Consider the following 17,677-nt stretch of genomic DNA (forward strand, 5'->3'; position numbering starts at 1 on the left):
ATTTTAATTTAACTAAGATAGTATGAATATCTATTTCCTCAAACATTTACTAACATGGAGGCATCAAGGAAGAAACTAGTGTCATAAAGATCCAACTAAAATTAGGGGCAAAACTACAAAGAAGTGACTATTGACTCAATCCAAACATGAAGAAAAAAGTAAAAAATAAACTAGATAAAATTCTTATTGCAACATCATCAAATGAGTTGAGGATGTTGAATGTATCAGTCTCATGGTTGTATAAAAAAAGAAAACAAGGGTAATAATAATTCACATTAATTTCAAGGAGCTTAATATAGCTTGTATCCAATGTGACCCCTTACTAGCTCCCTTTACAGAAGAAATTATAGAATTCATTGTAGGTAGGGAAATGTATTCATTGATTCTTTGTATATAATTAATCAAGGCATGAGTAGAAGATCAATCACAAAATATTTTTTCTATAGAACGGGGATCATTTATGTATACATCTAACTGCTTTAAGCATAAATCTATCTCCTCTCCTTCAAAACATCTATCTCCCCCTGGGACTCAACTTTCTTCTTACCTTTCACAATACTCCATACCAAGTCAAACACCATGTTGGTGCTAATCTTCCACCAATACTATGCCACAAATACTAAATTCCTTTGTATTAATATTACTATGCATGCTTTACCATGGTTTGCTTTATTATTGGTCACCCATGCAACTAAACCAAAGGTTGTAATATTTTAAGCTTTCCATCCTTCTAGAGAGTAATTTGAACACTTTTCAATGATAGTTTCAGTCTATCAACTTTTAATGATATTTTCATTGTTACACATAGAAATTTATGGCAATCCTTGTATAATTCATCAATACAGGTAAATTGCTTATCTTGAAAATTACATAGAATGATATTTTATATTCATGTTCCAAAATAAAACAAAAAAATGAAGCAAAAAAACGTGTACAAGCAAAGTAGGAGGTAAATCAAATTTTGTCTACTTAGCCATTCATAGGTCTCAGTCTTGTCCTCTGATTCCCACTTGAAAGATCATATTCATGTTTGAAACATCAATGAGTGGTATTTTGTGTTTATCACTTACCCTTAACTGTGTGTAAATGATCTTGAGATTATCGATAGTTTCATCATGGAAATGCTTGTTGCTACATTAAACTAAATGACCAATAGGAGAACAAAAAGAAGAAATTTGAGGACCAAATTAGCAACCATCTAAAGAACATGAGGTGTTAATTCAGTAAAATTAGGACCCTATCATCAATTTAAAGGGATTGTTAAAGGATTTCTAAAACCTCTTTTTACCTCAAGCATTCTATATGAAATAGGAATTCACACATCCTCCGAAACCATTTTTAGAAAGTATTATGAGATTTTATTCATACTCATTGTAAAAATTTGAGACAATTAAGTAGTCTTTGCAGTTTTTTTTCCACTCACCTCTTTTTTAGCTCACTTTAAATCTTAGTTTCTTATACCCCTTCTTCCACTAGTATGCTATTTTTAGTCTATAATTTGGATTTTGTGTTTACATCACATATTTATCTAGTAGAATTATATACTTCTATTCTTCGTAAATCGGTCAAAATTTCTCCTACTCATTTCAAGTGGTATTTGATTTATTTTGGACTCTTCAATTATTCCTTTATATTTGTTTTCCTTTTACCTTTATGGCATCACCCATATTGGCAAGCTTAGTTGTACCCACATTGATGTTTTACCTCCCTCTCCAAGTCTCTGCATTCTTTGTTCATCTATGGCATTTTTCCTCTCTTCTAACATTTTATCTTAACCTCCCTTATTATGTGTTTTGGCTTGTCATGCTAATTCTTCTTATCAACTTAAAATATCTTCTCTAATTTCTTTGAATGAGGGGTGCATATTCTTCCTAAATATTTCAAGATTTCGCCTATTTTATTTAAGTAGTAATTGATTTGTTCTAAATTCTTCCATTCTTCCATTCTAATTCCTTTTTCTTTTACCTTTTTGGTATCACCCATATTGGCATGCTTAGTAGTACCCATATAGATTTTATCCCTCCCTCTTCTCGACATTCTTCCTTTGTGGTGTCTTTCCTCTCTTCCAATATTTTTTCTTCACCTCCTTTCCTAAGTGTTTTGGCTTGTCATGGTAATTATTCTTGTCAATTTAATCTCTTCTTTAATTTCTCTAAATTAGGGGAAAATGTACATCATCTAGTAAAAATTGTGAGAGATTCTTTGTTTCTTCTATTGCTATCATAATTGATTCAAACCTTGTAGGAAAACTTCTTAAAATAATGTCATCTACTCTAATATATTTGAGAGTCTCACTATGAGATCTAATTTGATTTTTCAATCCAATAATTTGAGCAAAGAATGAGTCAATTGAACTAAAAAAATTATGTATATTGTCTCAAAGTCTCTTCTTAACATTTATAATTTAGTTGTTGTCACCACCATCATTCCTTGATATGCAGTTTGAAGAATTTCCCATCATTCCTTGATATGCAGTTTGAAGAATTTCCCATGCTTGATTTATTTTTTTTGTTATTGCAACCTGTAGGAAGATGTTCGATCATGTCACTACTACATAAGAGAGGTATTAAAGACATTAATTTAAGACAAAAGTAAATATACTTTTTTTGTTTAACCTTTTTTTTTAAGTTATTTAATTGTCTAAAATTAAGACAATAAGGAAAACGCTTTTCTAAAACTGTTTTTTCCCTCTCTTTTATTTTCTTCTATCTTCACTAAGCTCAATATGTCTCTGCTCCCCAGACGGCAGCGGCTTCATGCGAGGCGTTCACGGCGTTCATTATTAATGGTGGGATTGCGGGATGGAATGGAGGGGTTTTATTTAACCTGCAAAATCCGCCCATATTTTCCCATCCAGCTAGCAGAGGCAGGAGCTACGGGGAAGTGCGAGCACCGGAGTAGAGGCAGGGAAGGCAATAGAGCAAGCGTGGTTCAGTTGTGTTGCTTATGATTCCACATTTGCATGTGCGTCTGCCAGAGAATTTCCAACTTTAATATCTACCAAAAACCCATTTTCTGCAACCCTTGCTATCATCGTGTTCCATGAGACTGTATCTCTATGAGGTTTTTTTATCAAACAATTTAAGTGCATTGTCTGTGATGGTGTCTTTGTGCTGCTATTATTGTTCTACTATGCCTGTCTTTAAACCTTTGTCATAGCTGCATTAGTATGGTCATGAACCAGATCTTAATGGGAGAATTATTTTTCATCTTTTCCTAGCCATATAGATTATTGCTGGAGATTCAGGAATCTCAAGCCGTTCTTTATTTCTCCCTTTACTTCTGAAGGGTTGTTTTATTTTGAACAATTTGCATGCGGTTGGTTCCTGGTGTTGCTGCCTTGTTTGAAGGTTGGGTGGGATCGTGGAGAAAGAATGGCTGGTGGTGGGACAGGGAGAAGGTGTCGGGTTTGAGGGTAAAGGAGTTAAGGGTGGAGGCTTTAGAGTGAGGTTTCTTGTGAGCCGGAGCCCTACCCATCCCGATTTTCTGGGGGCATACTTTGGTGATTCAATTCAATAGTCAGATTTACCGGTGATTCAATAGGGTTATCAGTGATTCAATAGGGCCGGTAGAGCATCTAGCAATCTTCGATCCGTTCCCCACTTGCTACAGACTACTAATCTAGTAGAATAGAATAGAAACTAGGTACTCAACTACTCCTACCTATCTATAAGGAGGACGAGGGGGAGCCCTGAACTATTACTATTATCTGGGGTGGGGGTGGCTAGGCATACAATTGAAACTCAAGCGTGGCATTGATCATCCTTCTGTAAAGTAGCCGTTGGCATAAACCATTCCTTATTGATTTGTTGGTCCCGATGTGATCGATTACCGGGACACTTTAAAACAACAAGTAATGTGGAGGGAGATCTCATAACACAAGCATGATGATCCCGTTGCATAGGCAGAAGAATCAGAGCACTCTGAACAGAGCTCTGAACGAAACCTATTTCCTTGATGTGCCCCAAAAGATTACCCCAGGAAAACTGGTAGTTGCCCTCTTCATATCTCCCCCCACCTCAATCAACATCTATTTGGGAAAGAGGAGAGAGTCGGCCCATTGCTAGCGAGTCTCATCTGGCTTAACTAGCGGGCCCATTTTGTTTTCTCCAAAACCCAGTAAATAATTGCTCTAGAGGTGGAGATACAGGTGGAAGCTCAGGCATCGTTAGTTGTTTTGGGATCTTCAAAGTAAAATTCTAAAAAGTAGCTAAGAGGAATGATTTAAAGTGCATATTCTAATCATAACAAGGTTGTTGAATATGAGGTGATATCTGTTTATAGTTCAGTACTCTCTTTTTAAAAAATATTTTGGAGTCCAATTTTGAATTTCATGCCTTTATATGTTGTTCTTCGAATCCATATCTATCAATAGATTGCAGTCCTCTTTGAAAATTAAGCAAAAATGAATATTATTTATGAAATATCGATGAGTCTTAGTTTGTCTTCCCTTTTAGTGACGGATATTGTTCATTACTGCTTCTTTTTTCTCGGATCTGGGATTACTGATAATGTAAATATTTTTACAGAGTAAGTTCAATTATGTTATACTATATTTAATAAAATAATAAGCATTCTAAAACTAAAACTCTGTTTTGCATGCCTCATTTGTGTCTAGCAAAGGTCTTAAAATTGATTTTGAAGTGGTGAAGCTCTGGGCTCAAATGTGTGTGCTTCTTTCTCAAATACTCGTCTGGGTTACTACCTTAATCTCTAAGTGAGCTTTTTTGGCTATCAAACTGAGCATAGCTAAAGGCATTCATTTGAGTTTTTAGGATATAGGATGCAACCAACTGATGTCAGTATACTACAGTAAATGAGGTCATAGTTGTTGTGGTTAGGACTGTAGCAATTTGATTGGAAATTATTAACATACGTGTGGGAATTGATTTACATGAATGTGGAATATGAATTTGAACTTTCTTGGTTTTATACTCTATGTTATGTTGTTGATACAGTTGCAGGTTTTAGAAATAGGTTTTTTTTCTCACAACTTCAAGGTATACTCCATAATTGCACATAATTTAAAATCAGTCGTTTGGCACATGCATGCTTTTTACTTCCCTTCATTTATCTTCTGGCATTACCTCCATTTCAAAGTCGGTGTTAAGGTGTTAGCATGATAAATGAGATGATTTTTTGGGAGATGCATAATGTAAAAATCTCCTTTCCATCGAAACATAAACCTCACTTAGACAACTATTTCTAATTAATTATGCTATCACATATTAATTTTACCCCTAGTGCATGCAGCATCAGGCATGTTGGATTGCATAATTTTACCCAGGGGTTTGAATTTGGGTCTATACTTTTAAACCCATATGTTTCACCACATGAGCTCATTCCATTTGATGGGAACTACTTGCCCACTATAGTCGGACTTCTAGATTCTTGTCTAAATTATAGTTGCAAAGTGGGATGTTTGAGTTTATCTCTAGGGGTACTCTTTCTTGAAGACTTGTAACTCTTTGCCAAGGTTTTCCACATATGCAGGGGTCATTCTTGAGTACTATGTATATGCGTACGAGTAAATGAATGATGTAATTCAGTTGAGCATATCAGCTTTTCAGTTTGTGAAATATCACTACTTTCATTAGCTGACTGCTTAATCGTGACAAACTAAAACTCTTTTAGCATAGAAACTAATATTGAAAACTTCATCAAAATTTGTTGCCGGTTGTTACTGTTATAGCACAATTTCCTACTATTATAGACTAAGTTTGTGACCAAAAAACAGAAAATAATGCCTCTTTATCTGAATTGATGTTCTTGGTGAGTCGCCACACTTCAGTTCTTTCACAACATGAAGAAATGTTTGGAGCCATTGTCACCATAAAGTTACAGGCGTGCCTCAGACAAAGATTTTGGTAGTCTGGCCTAGTCCTTGGCAAGTCCCAACACTTTAGTTCTTTCTATATATTGTTTTCAGAATATGAAGAAATGTTTGGAGCCTTTGTAACCATAAAGTTCCAGGTGTACCTCGTACAAAGATTTTGTTAGTCTAGCCAAGTCCTTGGGAAGTCCCATCACTTTACTTCTTTCTATATATTGTTTTCCAAATATGAAGAAAATGTTTGGAGCCTTTATCACCATAAGGTTCCAGTTTTTGTAGCTTGAACACTCTAGTCATGAGTACTGTAAAGTTTTTGTCTTTTTATGCCAGTCTTTAATAAATTGAAAACTTAGATAAATTAAAGTCAAACATTACATTTTTTTGTTTGAAGTTTAATTTTATTATACTGAAGAAACAGTACTAAGTTCTTTCTTTCCTTTTTCTTTATTCTTATTTTGTTCCAAACTCTACAAAAACTGCAAACAACAATTTAGTTTTGGACAAGACTGCAATTCCTTCCTTTTAGTTTTTACTTGGATTCTAGGAAATGTGAAGCAGTCACCAAAACGAGAAATTGTGGAACTGTATCCAGTGGGAGTTCCATAACCACCTCAAATCTCAATTTGGAGTGACCTAAATCCTTGTTTTATGTGATATTCTCAATAATCAATTACTGTCTTTTCTAGATTTTTGTTTTCTACTTTGTTTATGATCAAATGAATAACTGAAACTAACTGAAATAATATATATTTGTTGTTATGACTTGTCTATTCATTATGGAAACTGAGTTGACTGAAACAATACATAACTACCATCTTGGAACTGTTGGTGAAGATGACTAAAAAATAAATGTTTTACAATGTATCCAATATAATCTCATACCTGACAAGTTCAATACATTGTTCAATACATCCTGATACCTTTTTCAGACAATATTAGTTATAGCCTATTGTGCCAATGGCACCATCTTCTAATAGTAGATATTGATTGACTAAAATATCTTTTGCACTTGGCACATTTTTGAGGCATGATTAAGCACCCTTCTTGACTGCCTAGAATACTTGTCACTTGCATACAGTCACTTAGTCCCTCCTTTGTCACCCAACAAGGGTATGATTATTGTGGCTAAGCATTGACAAATCTAAAGTGTTATCAGGTGGATGTAGAGCGGCTTAACTGTAGATCTCTCTCCTAGCTGGTGGCACAAAGTAATTAGTTTTGCACAGATGCCAAATTTGCCCTCTAGTGGTGTCACCTTCCTATGGTGCACAATTCTTCTATATTCCTATGACTTGTAGTGATGGTTTATCTCCAATAATTCTTTATATGACCTGGAAATAACTTGCCGATCCTACTCACAAATTTGAGTCCTTCAACCTGAAATATTTTAAAATAAACTCTTCCATTGTGCTGCAAATACCTGAGTGGAAATTGTGAAGAAGAGGGTAGGGTTTCTTCCTTAACCTCTAAAAATGCCATCAAGGGGCTTCGTTGTTGTAGGTGTGAGAGCTAGAATCTCAAACAATAAATAAGAATATGGAAAATCAGATGATCCAACTGAGCAAATGAAACTTGTAAAAATACGTACATGAAACTTGCAAATGATAACAAAGAATATACATACCCTTCAAATCCACCTTCCATATTGGTTTGTTGGATATACATACCCTGTTTCAAAGCTCCCATTTAATCAATAGTAGGGAGAACGCTGGTAAAGGTTGTGGAATCTGGTTTTACACCTGCCAATTGCATTTGCTTGGCAGTCTCTTAAACTTTTTCAACAAGTCCATTTTGTGCATATCTTACAATCATTTCAGTCCTTGAGACCACATTTCTTTCAGGGATACCGTTGTGCCTTGTCTTCTTCCACATTTTGCAAGCATGACTATCAGAACAGTTGCAACTGCAACATATGAAAAAAATCTTCTATCCTTTATGCTTTGATGGATGTTCATACCTTGTTTCAGAGTTCCCATTTTGGCATGAATAGGGATGATGCTAGCAAAGGTTGTGAAATTTGGCTTTACACCTACCAAGTGCACTTTCTTGAAAGTTTCTAAAGCCTTTTCAACAAATCATAAGCTTCTAAAATCTTCCTCAAAATAATGAAAGTCTGATACTGCTTTAGGACAATTATCCATCTGCACGATGTCTTTACTTTTATCTCAGGGTCTTCATGAAACTCTGCATACCTCTGTCATTAGCTAGAATGCAATTATTTTATGGTCTTCACCTAAGTTACTGAATCGGAATCTGAATCGGAATCGGGTACGTGGGTACGGTAAAAAAAAATTTGAGGGAGTTGGGTACGTTTTGGGTACGTTGGTATAAAAAACATATAAAAATCATAAATATGTATATTAAAATTTAAATATATTAATTCTAAATTAAAAAAATATTTATATATATTAAAAATTACATATATTAAATATATACTTTATAAATTTAATATTATTTTAAACTTATAATTTTATTATATAACTATTAAGATATAGTTTTACGAACAATATACTAATATAATGTATAATAATTTTATAATAAACTATTTTATATATTTCATTATTAAAAATTAAACATATTAATTATAAATTAATATTAAATATATCTTATAAAATTTATATTATTTTAAATTTGTAATCTAATTATATAACTACTAATATATAGGTTACAAGACAATATATTAAGATAATGTATAATACTTTTTAAAAATCTATTTTGTATATTCCATTATTAACGATGAAGGTTTGCGACAGCATCCATGGATTCTGTCATGGTTATTACCATTCGCACAAACTACATTTGTCTAAAACATTTTTGTTCAACTTGGACAAATGAAGAAACTACTGTCGTCCCCTGAGCATTGTCGTGAGCTGTTGCCTGAGCGTTGTCGTGAGCCATGAGCCATGAGATGTGAGCCGTTGTCGTAAGCCGAGGACAAACGAAGACAAGTGTTGCCGAAGACGAATCCGAAATGCGTTTTCTGTCTGCTGCCGTCGCCGAAGAGAAATCGTAAATACGTCTTTTGTTTTTGTTTTAGGGTTTAAATAACCCATTTTCATTTCGTGAAAGTCAACCTAGACGAATCCAAGATGAATCGTATCCGAATCCGAATCCAAGACGAATCGTATCCGGATTTGGGGGAAAACCTAGACGTACCGGTAACTTAGGTCTTCACTATATTGTTAATGATGAAAATGACACTAAAGTTGCTATTATCCTTCCTTAAGATGGCTTTAGTGTAACAAGTTAAAGCCACCACAAAGTGGGATAGGTTGTAACCACCACTAATTGAAGAGTAGAGCTCCATGCCAAATTATAGCCCAGATGATCATCTTAGTTGTGGTTGAATTATGGTCATCATAGCTATTAGTGGATGATACCACCTTTTTAGTAGGGTGAGATCAACCACGGCTGAATTTTCTTGATTACTTGCACTTGGGCCCAATAGAGTTATTGTAGCCATTTTAGTCTACGTATGTGAGTCTAAATTATAGTCTGAAAGTTGAGACCGATATGTTGATTTTCAAAGAAGGGAAACATTGCTAAGTGTCAAATTTTTCTAGAAGTGGATGATACAGAATTATCAGAAATGGGTAGAAACTTGCTAGTTCAATCTACTTGGGTAATATTAATAGTAGTCATGTGCCTCACAAATGCCCTTAGTTTCTAGTTGTGAAATTTTAGTATTAGTCACGGGCTTCACCAATACCCCCTATGAAATTAGACACTCATTTTTGGGGTAGTGAAGTGGAACAATAAACCAGATTCTTTGGTTTGGCCTTCAAGCAAGTTATACGAGATATTTTTGATGATATTTAAACCTATATATTATGAATTAAAAGTAGTTCTGGTTGTGGTAATGTTGATTGAATGGTATGCTAAATTTGTGTTTATGTTTGTCAATATGTGTGACTGCTTGAATGAACTTTAAATTCTCTATTTTTCCTAAAATGACCATAGATAAAAGGGATGAAATTGCATAGAATCCTTTGGCTTCATCATGATTGTAATCTATTCATGCCAAAATAATTTATTCAAGGTATTTATGACTTCAACCTTAGAAAGTAAATTAACAAATATTTTTGTCAGTAAAAATTTAGAAACTAAATTAACAAATAATTTTGTCTATCATCATAAGAAATATTTTAACAGAGTTCTATTTTTTTTTCCTTGATCGAATCATCACAAGAAATTGGACAAGTGCAAGCGTGAGTCTAAAGAAACTATTCTTTGCCACCATCTACGATTTTCAATTCGGGTATGTATTTTTACCAATGCTGATTACTAGTATAAAGTAGTACATTCAAAAAATCATATATATGTAATCTTTTGTGGCAACGTTATTTCTCCTGAATCTAATATAGTGTTGTTATCATCTTGATATGCAAATTTAAGAGTTGTTAAAAGAATGTAGACTCAACCTTGACGTAATTAATCTCAAAGGATACAAATCTGTGCAGGCCTTTGACTGTTCAAACTAAAATTTTATTGTTGTTTTGGATATCTTCCAATGTGAAGGCCCTTGATTTGTTTTCTTGTGGTTCCATATGAGTTTTTGATTTCTTTTGTCTTCATACCAACTCCATTATGGAATGGATCATGTGATTGTTCAAGGGTCTTAACTTGCTTTTACAATTTGGGTGTTGCTGAGCTTTTGATAATGGTATGTTTGATGTGAAGACTCTTTACCCTCTGATTGTGACTCTGACAATTCAAAGCCTTTGACTGCCAAGATCATAGGGATATCATATATCTCTTGCACAAGTATATGAATATCTTTCCATATAGCTATATGTATCATCATTGGACTGCATTTTCTTCTTTTGTGACTCATTTGGCACCATGAATCTTATGAATCCTTTTCTGTGGATGCATCTTTTCTAGACTATATCTTGAGTATATTGAGTATCTTTTTTATGTGGTTTACTTCTACTTCATTCTTCCTCTTTGTCCTGCATATAAAAGGAGTTCATTGTCCCTTTTTCCCTTTTTTGTCTTTTCCCGTTAATTTGAAAAAGTTTTAGTATCTAACGAAGCTAATACCCGGAGGTAAGTGAGGAGTAGATAAATATTATTTCAATATATAAAGAGCCATTGAAAATTTGCAATGACGATTGAGGTTGCAAATATGTACTTTGTAGCTGAATGAGATAACATCGTGCAGGTATGATTATAATTAATTATATGTCTATGATTGTAATTGTTTATGGAAGTAGATTGAATCAGGATCACTCTGCTGTTTGTTGGGGTATGCTTGAATCCATTTCCTGTACTCCTCATTCACTTTCAATCTATCTTCTGCAGTTAAATGTTGAGATCACTCTGGTTGGAAGTTTGGAATCGTGGTAAAATAGGACGCATACTGTTGCATCTTCTTTGTGTGCGGAATCCTCATCTCCTCGAACCTGGGAAGATATATGTAAGTTCAACCATTATGAAGCTTATAAACATTTTTTTAGTTCATACATAACTAAAACCCGATAAAATTTGTTTGGTTGACATTTTACTGAACTTTTCAACAATTAGAGGATTTTCCCTATTTGAATTTTGTTTTCGCTGCAATATGTGGCGATTGACAATATTTTAGGCAGTGATTTTGAAACTGCAATAAATTTAATAAATCAATGGGTTTGTTTGCTTTTCCTTGTGCTTTGAAGTGGAGGTTATATTCTAGTATTAGAGGGCAAATCTGAAATCTTTTATAGTGACCACTGTAGCCAAGTATGCGGAAGCTTTTATTTCCAAACTCCTGAAAAAATTATCCTATTTGAGTAGTAAAGTCATTGCAAAAAAGTTTATTTTGAAGATTTCAATGCAGATGTTAGATTTGGGTAATATTAATGACCTTTTTACAGCCTCTTGAATACTTCCCTCTGAAAATGATGACTCACTTGCCACTTCAAGAAGGAGAGAAAGTTGATGTACATCTTCAAATGCAGACATTGCTCCTTGCCCAGGTCCAATATATTGTGCATGTGCAGCTACATTCATGGACTAATAATGACCAGTCCCTTGTATCTTATACATAGTCATAAACACACAGCCTATACATAATTGAGTACACCAAGATATGAAAAAGGAAAGAATTTTACTTAGCATTCCACAAAAATCCTAGAACTCTAAGGAAATGGATATGCCATCAGCAATCAATAGGACATGTCCATCCGCATCACTCCATTTATTGAGGGGCAATCTATCCATTGACTTCCTTTCTATTATGATCTCTTCGCTAATTGACTCAATAACATTTCTTAGATCATCCCATAACTCAATCCCATCCAGTTACTGTAAAGCATGGTGTTTACAGCTAGGGCTTCCACGAGTGGTTCATTCTGCTAAGACCGACTTTGCCATATCCTCTGATCGGTCCATCTTCTGAACTGACCAAAGGGTATAGTCTCCTGCATAATATAAATAATCCAGTGAGCTTCCTGTTGCATTTACTTGAAGTTAACACCCATTTTATATTATAGATAGCCCCAACTAGCCTGGGGGTCGACACAGTTGACACTATAATAGCTATGAAACAACATATGTAGAACACATGAAAGTTGATTCTGTATTCCCAATTTCGGTTTCCCATGAGCAACTTTCCTTATTTCCGAAATAAATTTTGTTTATTTGTAATGTTAGGGTTTTAAAACAATGTTGTTTAGAGACAGACACCTTTGTTACTATTGTAGTATAGCATGAGAGAAAATACTGTAACATCTTAAGCAGACATGAGATTTCATTCAAATGAAAACTTGTGGATTGTTCATTCCCTGGTTATTAATTTTGTTAGATATTTGCAAATTCAATAACTAAACCCCCATTTCTCAAAAAATGATCACATGGAATGGAAAAATGCCAGCAATATGTCTTATGGTATCCATCACTTACAGAGTTAGAGTTAGCATATCTAGAAAGAAGTTTCAGAAAGACCATATAATTGTCATCAGTGCCATCAGGGACTACATGGTTAGCCTTTCTTTACACCAAAGCAATCTAATGTTTTCATGGATTAGCAATTTAGCAGGGCACCCACATGTACCTGCACTAGATATGACCATGGCAGTATTGGTCCTTTTTTCTCTATGTACAATGAAATCTCCTTTTTCGAGCGCATCAAATAGTTTACACAGTAGAGACCACGTCATAATAAGCCAAAATATCTTCAGAACCATATCAAAAGCTGATTATATGGAAGCGTTATTTTCACTGACTTGAGATGTGGATCATGGACTAATGCATTCCATGTTCACATTTTCAGGTATCTGGGAGCATCCACAACCATCTGTTTGCGAACAACAGACCATATCCCATCTGCCCCAATCAAAAGTTTGCAGGGAACCACCTTGATTCTATGATCTTCTGTACCCTCTTTGGGGCACTTAACAGAGTTCTATTTTTTCCTTGATCGAATCATCACAAGAAATTGGACAAGTGCAAGCGTGAGTGTAAAGAAACTATCCTTTGCCACCATCTATGATTTTCAATTCGGGTATGTATTTTTACCAATGCTGACTACTAGTAAAAAGTAGTACATTCAAAAAATCATATATATATAATCTTTTGTGGCAACGTTATTTCTCTTGAATCTAATATAGTGTTGTTATCATCTTGATATGCAAATTTAAGAGTTGGTAATAGAATGTAGACTCAACCTTGACGTAATTAATCTCAAAGGATACAAATCTGTGCAGGCCTTTGACTGTTCAAACTAAAATTTTATTGTTGTTTTGGATATCTTTCAATGCGAAGGCCCTTGATTTGTTTTCTTGTGGTTCCATTTGAATTTTTGAATAAGCATATTCAGCTGGAGATGGTAACTGCTAATTTTAATTTTATTTTGAGTAAAATATTAATTAGCAGTATGTTGAAATTATTTACGAGGAGTCAGAGTTAAAGGTGGTTGTATTTATAGGGAGATGGAGGTAACAGAGAAGCTGTAGCACAAATATTGCAAAGTGTGGAGAAGGCACGTCGGATGGTTGGAGGATTAGCTCTTGTAGCCTTCTTGCTAGACTAGATTGAAGAGATCTCTGAAAACCGGAGTGAATACATTGAACTCTTAAGACAAATGTTTAAGCTTGCTGGGTATATTAGAAGGATGAGGTATGATATGCCACAAGAAGAAAATATATTGAATGAGGCAATTATATTGATTGTTGAAGGATCCATGATATGTGCTTTGCAAATAAAGTCTAGAACACTTTTCTGGTAAAATGTCTACAATGATTAAATATCTGAATTTAGTATGAATTTTATTAGTTTTATCATCATTTATGTTATTGTAACTGAAATGATCCGTATTGCAGGTTTTTGAAGGGTTTTGTGAACCACGAAGGCTTGGGCACTGTAAAATTGAAAATAAATCAGCTTCATCAGGATCTTACATTGTGAGCGCTAATAGAAATACAACAGATCAGCAGCCTGTTGCTTTCTCTCCATGGAAGCCTACTTATACAGATCATGCAGGTAAATATATACAAACCTTGTTTTTTTCAAAATTTTCAACTATATTTACGTGTGTTGTTATTAGCTTAATATTCTCTTGTGGGCTCATCAGCAGTTGGCATCCAAAAGTAGAAGAAACAATTAATGAATTTGCTAGACATGGACACAAAAAACAAGTCTCCATTGGCTGTAGTTATTTATGGATTTGGCAGCATAGGAAAGACCACCTTCGCCACCACTGTTATTGCTGACTTAGATCTCACAAATTATAACTCTTCAGAAGTTCAAATGCAAGACCAGCCCATTTAAACTGACATCCATTTCGCTATGGCCAATGTTAACAATTCTCATAAGGACTCATCAAAGTCATGAAGTTCATAAACATGTAGTGTAAGAGTTATCAAGAGTCTTCAGCATGATGACCATCAATTGTCAAGGAATAAAGGTTTATCATAGGGTAATTATGTGGTGTGTCAGTAGCAAGGACATACAAATTTAGTGACAGTACAGCCCCCACCCATAACTGGAATACTGTACATAGTGGACATGGGGAAGGACCAGCTATGAGATGGACTTGGCATGGGGAAGGAAGATCAACAACTATCTTCGCTATGGAAAACAGTACTGCCAATTCAACAGGATTTTTTTTGAAGTTATGGACATCTTTTCAGCTATTTTTCCTTTGTTAAGTGGGTTGTAATAATGTTTCCCATGTTAAGTGGATTGTGTTAATTTCTCATGGATTCTATTACTTTTAGCATCTTGGTTTAATATTGGGTTCAATATTTTAATTTGGCTTCTTTGTTCTGCTTCCACCCTTTGAAGGCATACATGTCCCATTCTTGTGCTCGTGATCTGAATTGGGAATATTATTATATTATTCTTTTATAAATAATAAAAATCATCTTTACTTTTATGGTTTATCAATGAAAAATGATGTATGTAATGTCTTTTCCCAGCCTTGACATGATAGGAATATAATGGTCATGATTTGGTGTTATTGTGGTTTAGGTAGTCATAGTCTCAAGGTAACCGTCTTGTTCTAAATAATTTGTTTTTTCTTACTAGAGTGTTGGGTTGTTTTTTGTCAGGTACGACAACAATTCAGAGAAATCTTTCTAGAAATGGGGTAAGCATTTATTTTGTTACTAACTCAATTTATTCGTTTGTTCCTTAATTAGTTCTTTCATATCTGATATCATGATGTTAGTCTGCACTTTTGTGCTTGTGGCTTTGGAATATTTTTCTTGTCTCTGTATTGAAATTTGTTTTACTTTGTATGCAGATTTGAAGAGATGCCAACAAATAACTTTGTTGAGAGTAGGTAAGAAAGTTGGAAATATCTAATTATTTTCTCTAATGCCTGTTGCTTTTGATATTAATTTTTGCCAGGGGAATAATGTGTAAAAAATATGCCTTCATAATGCTAAATCATTTTTTTTAAGAAAGCACATTATATATCATTGACTGGTATTTAGCGTTGTCAAGAAGTAAATTATAATGTAAGGCTTAATTTGTGGGATATTCTCACCTGACTTGTAATCTGGATGTAAAATTGACTGCCCTAGATTTTCTTAGGTTATTGCATCAGGAAATAAGCAGCTTACTTGCAAACAATAAATTAGCTTAATATTTTCAACTATATTTACATGTGTTGTTATTAGCTTAATATTCTCTTGTGGGCTCATCAGCAATTGGCATCCAAAAGCAGAAGAAACAATTAATGAATTTTCCAGACATGGAAACAAAGAACAAGTCTCCATTGGCTGTAGTTATTTATGGATTTGGTGGCATAGGAAAGACCACGCTCGCCACCGCTGTTATTGCTGACTTAGATCTCACAATTACAACTATTCAGGAGTTCAAATGCAAGAAGACAACTCCAGGAACATCATAAAATGCATGCAACAACAAATATTGAAAGATGCCTTCCCAGCATATAATGACAGAAATTTAACATTGAGAAATAGTGCTCACAAAATGCATGCAGCAGCAAATATTGTTGGAGCTGAGGAGGTCACACATCTGGAAGAGACGGCTTTGTTCAAGACGTCCGACAAAGGCAACGTTATTGTTCTTGATATCTTCCAAGCAAAAGGGCCGAGTATGTCTGAATTGAATAGAATAACTAATATGCAATCCTGGCTCGATGTTTTATGGGACAATAAGGTATGCCTTTCCATTTGTATATACCAGTACATGGTAGAAATGCAAAGTGTAGTACTAATATTAATGAAACATGTGATATTTTAGCAGAGGCTCGATCAAATTTAAAAGAAACTGGCTTACCAGGGAGGAGACTGAACCTGTGTACGAACTTGATGAGAAGCCTGGCCTTGGGGAACAAGATAAATGTATCAGGGTCAAGCCAAAAGACACCCAAATTTAAATAACTGAGATTTCTCAAACTAGGTGGCGACATGTCTGGTTTATGGCCAGTAAATTTGGAGTGCCTTGAGCTGTTGGCTGTGTACTATGGCCCTGTCTTTAAGGATGTTCATGTCTTATTGATCTATTAAAAAAATTCATTGCCTTGCCCAAGTGAAATGGGGCCATGTAAGGTGTATGTACTATATACTGAGCCAAAGCCTCCTCCAAGATTGTAAGCTGCTAAAAATGGATTGTAAGATGCTAAAAATGGTTCTATCTAGTCATGTGAAGTTCAATTCTATTGTGCTCATCTATACTTGTCAAAAATGTGGATGCCCATGTCCATTGTTCATGGAGTTAGTAGTATTGAAGGATTTGGCTTGTGGCCATAAGGAAACTATGCGTTTCCGTGAAGACAGCGCTACCTTCTCTTGTAAAGATTAACCTTGTGGTAACCTTTCATTGTGAAAGTTGCCATTTCCTATTTACTGTATTCAATATTCTTTGGAGAAACACCACATCATTATGTAATATACAAAACGTTGAAAATTAATATAATTACTATTGTATTTCTTGTTAATAATTTTGTTATGGTATTTTGTTCAATGTTTTGTAAGAAATTAAATATTGAAAATAGTTACATTGAATCTTCTCTTGCTATTTGGAAACATTGAAGGTTGAAACCTACACAAAAAAATATTTAAGAGAAATTGTTTATTTTTTTAATACATTTTGATTGAAAATTACACAATTTATTTTAAAAATAAATTGTTTATTTTTTTTAATACATTTTTTTATATTGTCTTTCGAGAGACAATAGTTGAGGTCTAAAGACATATTGTCTCTCGAGAGACAATAGTTGAGGTCTAAAGACATTGTCTCTCGAGAGACGATATGATTTTAATCCCAACTATTTTTTGTAGAGAGACAAAATGGAGTGAGTTGGAAAATTGAAGATTCACACACTTGAATAGACATGGTGATGGAGTGAAGAAACGTTATACAGAGAAAGGGAATGCAATGATTGTCATTAAT

General features: G+C 34.3%; 1 long non-coding RNA gene across 6 annotated transcripts; it reads left to right on the plus strand.

The window, feature by feature from the left end:
- Positions 1-2,708: 2,708 nt before the first annotated feature.
- On the plus strand, positions 2,709-17,181 carry LOC131859431 (uncharacterized). Of its 6 annotated transcripts, XR_009359135.1 has the most exons (10): positions 2,709-3,050; positions 10,023-10,091; positions 11,138-11,252; positions 13,086-13,316; positions 13,740-13,930; positions 14,134-14,293; positions 15,364-15,401; positions 15,558-15,596; positions 15,964-16,441; positions 16,529-17,181. It is a non-coding gene; the product is annotated as an uncharacterized LOC131859431 (long non-coding RNA). The 6 variants fall into 6 exon arrangements; XR_009359134.1 differs by lacking the exon at positions 2,709-3,050 and having other exon boundaries at positions 8,484-10,091; positions 13,740-14,035; XR_009359137.1 differs by lacking the exon at positions 2,709-3,050 and having other exon boundaries at positions 8,484-10,091; positions 16,526-17,181.
- The last annotated feature ends 496 nt before the right edge of the window (positions 17,182-17,677 follow it).

The sequence above is a fragment of the Cryptomeria japonica genome, chromosome 10 (genome assembly GCF_030272615.1).
Source record: "Cryptomeria japonica chromosome 10, Sugi_1.0, whole genome shotgun sequence".
NCBI lineage: Eukaryota > Viridiplantae > Streptophyta > Pinopsida > Cupressales > Cupressaceae > Cryptomeria > Cryptomeria japonica.